The following is a 6,600-nucleotide window of genomic DNA, read 5'->3' as shown; positions in this document are numbered from 1 at the left end:
TGCAGATTTCATTTTGGTTAATTTAATTGTTTTCCAGCTTTCATCTAAAACTGCCCATTGGCATTTATCTGCCAGGGTGTAGCTGCAACTCGTAAAGCCATATGGGTTGATAAAGGTCATTTATTCCTACCAATTAGAAAATAAGCTACCTTGCTTCTGGTTAGGGATTCCAAACACATTTCAAAAAAGGAAATGCCAAAAGAGAGCCCCTCCTCCCCCTGCAGAACTTAATTGGACTCATTAAAGGCCTGAGAATTCTGTAGCCAGAAGAATTAAAAAAATTTTTTTAGTGGGGCATCAGCTTGGGATGGGGCAGATCACCGCGAAGCAAGAGGATAAAAAGAGAGAGAAAAGAACAGCCACCCCAAGTGTCTACGTAGGCTTTTATTTTTGGTGTTTCTAAATTTGCACATGTGCTCTTCTTTATCACTGGAGGTTCCTAATGAGAACACTCTTATGTCTTAAGGAAATCTGGTGATGATTTTTAGCAATCTAAAGCAGAGATCTTTATAAAGCTTTTTGAAATAATTGAGTTGGCATTTCAGGTAATCTATGTTAGAAGATCTAGATTTGAAATAGGCATTTTTTTTTTTTTTTTTGGGGGGGGTGGGAAGAGAAGAGGTTACATCAGCCAAAATTTTACTACTCTGTCCCTTCTTTGTTTCTGTGCAATTCTGAGAGCTCTTAAACCATGATAAGGAAGTGATTATGCTTTGCCTTTCTCCAAGGATCTGAGAGCATCCATCTAAATACAAATTTGTAGGAATGCAGGATTAATGACTCAGAATTAATTAATTCTGATTGGAGAAATAAGATTTTACAGAGAGAGAGCCGAGGGAAGCAAATAAAACTTGTGTGTGGGGTTTGGCCAAAGAAACGCAGGGCTCCTGGAAGGCAGGAGACCTGTATTTATCATCCGTCTCCGTACCCAGAGTCTCAGATCTGGTGACGGATACTATCTGTGATACATAAGAAATGAAATGAGTAATGCCAGCTGCGGAGGGACACAGGAAGGGCGGGGCTCTGTCTGGTGGGGGGGGAACCTGGCGCCCGCCTGTGTCACTCAGCCTCAGAGATAACCTAGCAGTGAGACGCAGGGCCAGGGCACCGCTCCTCTCGGCCTCCCCAGTAGTGCGGCTCGAATCTTCTGAAGCTGCCAGTTGCCAAATGAAATCTGAAACCCTGGGCTGCGTCTGAGGGTTGGCCCCGCTCAGTTGTTCCAGCCTCTTGTACTGTATATTTACACATTCACACACAGTCACTCTAACTTCTGGGACTCTTTGCGCAACTGCTAGGATTTCTCAAGTGCATGTGGCAACTCAGCCCGGCTCCGGGGGAAACCCGCGGGGCTCCGGAGGGTCTCCACGGTCCGGGGAGCTGTCAAGACTGCGGCGGGGACTGGAGAGGATCGAGGCGTGGGCGGTGGTGGGGGGAAACACCCACAACTTTCCACCCCAGCTGCAGCTCTTTCGGCCGCTGCGTAGCTCCTCCGAAACCACAGCTGCTGAGCAACCAAGTGCACGGGGCACAACACGTCCCCTTGTTGTGGGAAGTAAAGTAGCTTTCCCTCCTCTATTTTCTCCTTTCCTTTCCTTCGGCTTGTCCTGGGAGCCTTTCCCTCCGGAGCAGCGGCAGTCCCGCGTCCGTCGAGTGCTCCAAGCAGGGTAGGTGACGCTGCGCGGGGGGTGTGCTCCCGGGCCACCGCGGGAGGCTGAGATGGCCGAGGCGGCGTGCGGGGGCTGCCGGCACAGCTGCTTGCGACAGGGAGAGGGTAGCCGGGGGGCGAGGAGGGATCGCCGGAATCCCGTGCTGGTGCATGGTGTGTGTATGTGTATGTGTGTGTGTGTGTGTGTGTGCGCGCGCGCGCGTAGGCGCGCGTCTGTGTGTGTTGAGAAACTGTTCTTATTTTTAAAGAAAGGCGTAAATGGTAGTATGTATTTCTGGCCTTAAAAATAGATGGTGTTTTTAAGATGGAAATGGAATAGGAAGAAAAGGCGTAAATGATAGTATGTATCTCTGGCCGTAACAATAGATGGAATTAATAAAAATTGTGCAGTTCAGCTCCCTTACTATCCATCCTTCCTTCTCCCGCCACCCCCTCCCCGACCCTCCCGTTTGTTCCCCCTAGTGTCTTATAAGAGTTTCCTGATAACAGGCATACAGAGGTAGGTTTTAATAATGAACACTTTTATTGCAAACATAAAATGATAGGGAATCTTTCGTGAATTTCAAGCTACCCGAGAGAATCTTAAAAAGTAACTTTCTTTTTTTTTTAAAAAGTAACTTTCTGAAGATGCATCCATCCTCTCTTAAGTATAAATATGTAATTTGTTGTCATAAAAAAATACTTTATATTTCTTTTGTAAGTTCCCATACAGAAGGGGAGATGGTATTACTCTTGGAATTCTTCGAGAGACTGGGTTTTCAATAACAACTAGTAATAGGGAGTCCAAACTCCCTTGTAGTTAAAATATGAATTAAATATGCTTATTTAATTCATTCAAATTAAATGATAATCTTCAAACTATTTCTCTTTCCATCATAGCTTTTGTTACTTTTTTTTTTTTAACGTTGGCAAGATATCATCATTTGATCTCCTTCTAAAAGGAGGAAATAAATCATGCTGGGTATTTGAAATATAAAAGTGGTAAGGGAAAAAAATGAAAAAATAAATAAAAGTGGTTTGCATATCCATAAGTAAAACAATATGTGTTGCTGTGTCTACTAAGGAAGACAAACTAATTGAAAGCCAGGGATATTTACAGTACAGTTAAGAGCTCTACTCAATTACTGAGAAGATGGACAGACAGATTAAATACAAACAATCTGTCCACTGATTCTAATTAGAACTCAAAACCAACCCTTAAGGGCAAGAATGGCTGTTGGTATTAAGCTGGGCATCATAAAACACAGGGAATTAACATATTAGAAAAAGCCAGAAAACAAGTATAAAGCCACATCAGACTTGTTAAGATCTCGCTCTCCCTTTTAAATTTCTTAATACTTCCTCTTCTCTGGGGACATTTCAACTTCTAAGAGAGCCCAATAATACAATTCCCCTTTTTGTCTTTCTAGAGTGCCTGACCTTCAGGTAGCAAGTCAAGAAATCTGTTCTTTAGATCCATTACTGACTTGTCAGAAAATTCAGCTTAGACATCTGGAGGACCAGGATATTGACAAAACTGTAAAATAACTAAAAACATATCAGGGGAGATATGTTCTTGCTGGAAGACCTTTAAGTGGGAATAAAGGATAAACTGCAAGTTTTTCAGATCTGGAATTCAGTTTGAGGTGTGTGTAAGGAATACACAATAGTGTGTTAAAAGGAAGAAGAAGCTGTAATTTTTTTTCTACATCTGAAAGGCTGTTGAAATTCAGTCTGTCCTTGGCTTTCAACTGTATTATTTTGTTTTATTACTTAATTGTAGGGATTTGGAATTGAGAGGTGGATGGTTTCTCAGTAATGTTCTTTTAGGCCATATATACTGGTGAATTTGAACCATTTCGAAAATAAAACCTGATAATAAGTGAGAAATAACTAAGTTCTCAAGAAAAAAAAAAAAAACCACTGCAGAACAAATAGCCTGTACCCTTCCAGACAAGAGTGTACATTTCAGGAAAAAGTGAGAAAGTGTTCTGGGCTTAAATGTCCAGTGAAATCCTTTTAGGTTTTGCTTGGTATAGTAATGGCCAAAGCTCTGGGCATTTTTACTGGTCATGGCTTTATTTACTGTGTGATCTTGGACTCTCTAGGATGGAGAATAGGGGTTAAGGGAAAGGGCAGGAAGGGTAAAGAATGTGCAACAGGTGGTAATAAGTGGTTTGAGTCTGATTATTTTGCTGTCTTGGCCAAAGCCTAGTTAGTGTTTATCAACAGTGTCCTTAGTAGTTTTGTTGTAACCTACTGGCCTATTTAAGTGCATTTTCTTTTTGGCTCTGTTAGTGCCCAGGTTGGTTTCATAGGGCTAAAAGCAGACAGAGCTGCTGCAAAATCCAGACCATGCATTTTGTTTCTCTTTTTAGTGTTTGCAGTGCTGTAGGATCATCTTAGTTACCTGTAGTTATTTTCCTGTGATATTTTCAGGTGGGTGGTAAAGGGTTCTTTTCCTATGAGTTGAGTTTTTATGATGCTGATCCCTTCTTTCAGCCATGTGTCATGTTTTGGTAAAGGTGAGTGTTTTAGAAAAACAAGAGGGAGAAGGTGGCTAGTGCATCATCTTGGTGCCCAGTGGAAGGGATGTCCCTTCAATGAGTCACACACGGGTATGGAGAAAGTTGTTAATAACAAGAACCTGAAGCATCCCTTCTAAGATGGTCATATTTTACTGAGAAAAACAGCATAAGACATTTAAAATTCAAAGATTCTTGTTTATTCTTTAATCCATGGCTAAAGGATTAAGATTTCTCCCAGATGGAGAAAGGTATTTAAAAATAAAATTGTAAATAGTCAATTTAGCCATGAAGTTAATGCTCTTCATGTGAAGAGTTGGAGCCTCAGACTAAGTCTTGAAATAGTGACCCATCTGTCTTCATTACTCAGACTCAAACTTTATAAGATTATGATGGTTTCAGAGGCTAAGTAAAAGCACATTTGGACGTGGAGAGATTGTTCTGATGAGATTCAAGGAATGTTCAGTTTTCAGAGGTTATTGTACACATATGTGCTTTAAAGCAGAATCTACACTGAACTATGGCAATGCTACAATTAACCTTTATAAAGGACAGATCTAATTGTGTTAATTCCCTTATCTGAAACCTTTCATGGATCCCAGGATCCCAATAACCTACAACATTAACTTTAAACTCTTTAGTATAGTGACTAAAAGCTTTTCAAAACCCTTCCTTTTTAGCTTCTCCTTCCTGCACAAGGGCTCCTCATTGTTCACACTTCTGATTATTTTGCTCCAGGATCTCCATCCTCCAGGAATTCCCTTTGCCTGGAAAGTGTCCAGCTTGATTCTTGGTGGTTCATTTCAACTGGAACTTCCTTTGGAGAATGTATACAATTTTATGTAGAAATGATTCATTGTTTCATCTTGTCTGCTTCCACTGTGATTTGAACATACTTTCAATAATTTTTAAAATAATTTGTTTGAAATATTACTACCAAGCAACTATAGTGTGTTCTTTTACAGGTATTTTGGTGGTGGGGGACCCACTTGTATCCTAGTGCCCAGCTTAATGTCTGAAACGTATAGTAAATATATGTTAATGCTTCCTTAATAAATGGGCAAGCAAAATTATGAATGAATAAAGTAGCGGATTCCAATTTATGCAGATAATTTTTTCCCTAAAGGTGCCATTTGAAAAATATTTATTTGGACTCAGAGTTCATTTTCCGAAAGTAACAATGTAACAAACAGAATTCGCTTTCTAGACCAACCCACACAAGCCTATTTAATTCCTATGATAGATGAAATTTATGCTTTTGAAAATAGAGCCAAAGCAAAACAAAACAAAAAAAACTACTGTGGAATCACGTTTTTTTGAAAATCACAAAGTACACTTGAGTTTAAAGATAATAGAAACAGTTCTAATAGGTACACATTTTTCACAATTGTTTTTTATATTGTACTATAAAATTTGTAATCTATCAAATCCCAGTGGGAGGTCCTGGATTTGGCTGTGAGGAGTAGTAATAGAGTTAAATTTGGAGATTCTGCTGCCTGTAGATGGGCAATAATTTTAATTAATCAAACAAAATAGAAATACTAATTTTGGCTATTTAATAATTATGTTGAGTGCTAGTGCCTGAAGGAAGTCAGATTTAATTAAAGGAGAATGTGAGGGTGGATGGAGAGGAGGAAATTCAGAGGGGCATCTTTTTTCAAGTTACTGATTTTTATTATATTAATTTTCTTTTCATCTCATCTGTGCACTTAAGCAAATCCAATGTTTCCCTTTGAAAAAAAAATTCTTATTCTACAGTTATTTTGCTGCCTGACATGTAGAAGGGGGTGCTTTCCATTTAAGCCAAAATACAAACTGGCTTATTTCAGTTTCAGAGCAGTGATACCTCTGTCACTTGCATACTTCTACTGTTTAGCACAGGGATCATTTTTCAATCAAGAATGCATAATGCTTGTGTTTTAGGCATCAGCCAGGGACCTTAAGGTCAAGTTGTTCCTTATATAGTATCTCTGAGAAGACTGGAAGAGCAAACATTGATATTTAAGAGTAATAGTCTACTCAGTCTACTAAATCTTCCATGCTCTCTATTTCTATCAAAGTGTATGCCCAGAAGTTTACCTGTCCCACTCATGTTACATAGTGTAATGTCTTTCGGTTACGTTGTCTTCATCACATAGTGCTTTAATGTAGTGCTCTATTTTTTTTTACTGAGAGTCAACATAAAAGAAATAGGCTGCATGGAAAGTATTTTGGCACTTTTTGTTACATATTTCCATATTCTTTAGATAAACATCTCCATAAATTAGTTTTTGCTTTTACTGCTTTAAAAAGTGTGCCTCTTGGGGCGCCTGGGTGGCTCAGTCAGTTGAGCATCTGACTTCAACTCAGGTCATGATTTCACAGTTTGTGGGTCCGAGTGCCGCATTGGGCTCTGTGCTGACAGCTCAGAGCCTGGAGTCTGCTTCAGAT

General features: G+C 39.8%; 1 protein-coding gene across 1 annotated transcript in view; it reads left to right on the top strand.

Moving 5' to 3' along the window:
• The first annotated feature begins 1,421 nt into the window (after positions 1-1,421).
• The window catches only part of ARHGAP24 (Rho GTPase activating protein 24), a 496,491-nt gene continuing 491,312 nt past the window's right edge, over positions 1,422-6,600 (top strand). Inside the window, exon 1 of the mRNA XM_077765170.1 lies at positions 1,422-1,664. The gene's annotated coding sequence lies outside the window, so the exon portion shown is untranslated. The remainder of the gene's footprint in view (positions 1,665-6,600) is intronic.

Source organism: Crocuta crocuta, unplaced genomic scaffold, assembly GCF_008692635.1.
Source record: "Crocuta crocuta isolate KB4526 unplaced genomic scaffold, BGI_CrCroc_1.0 scaffold134, whole genome shotgun sequence".
Classification (NCBI taxonomy): domain Eukaryota; kingdom Metazoa; phylum Chordata; class Mammalia; order Carnivora; family Hyaenidae; genus Crocuta; species Crocuta crocuta.
Note: the sequence above shows the minus strand (reverse complement) of the source record. Positions and strands in the feature narration are given on the sequence as shown.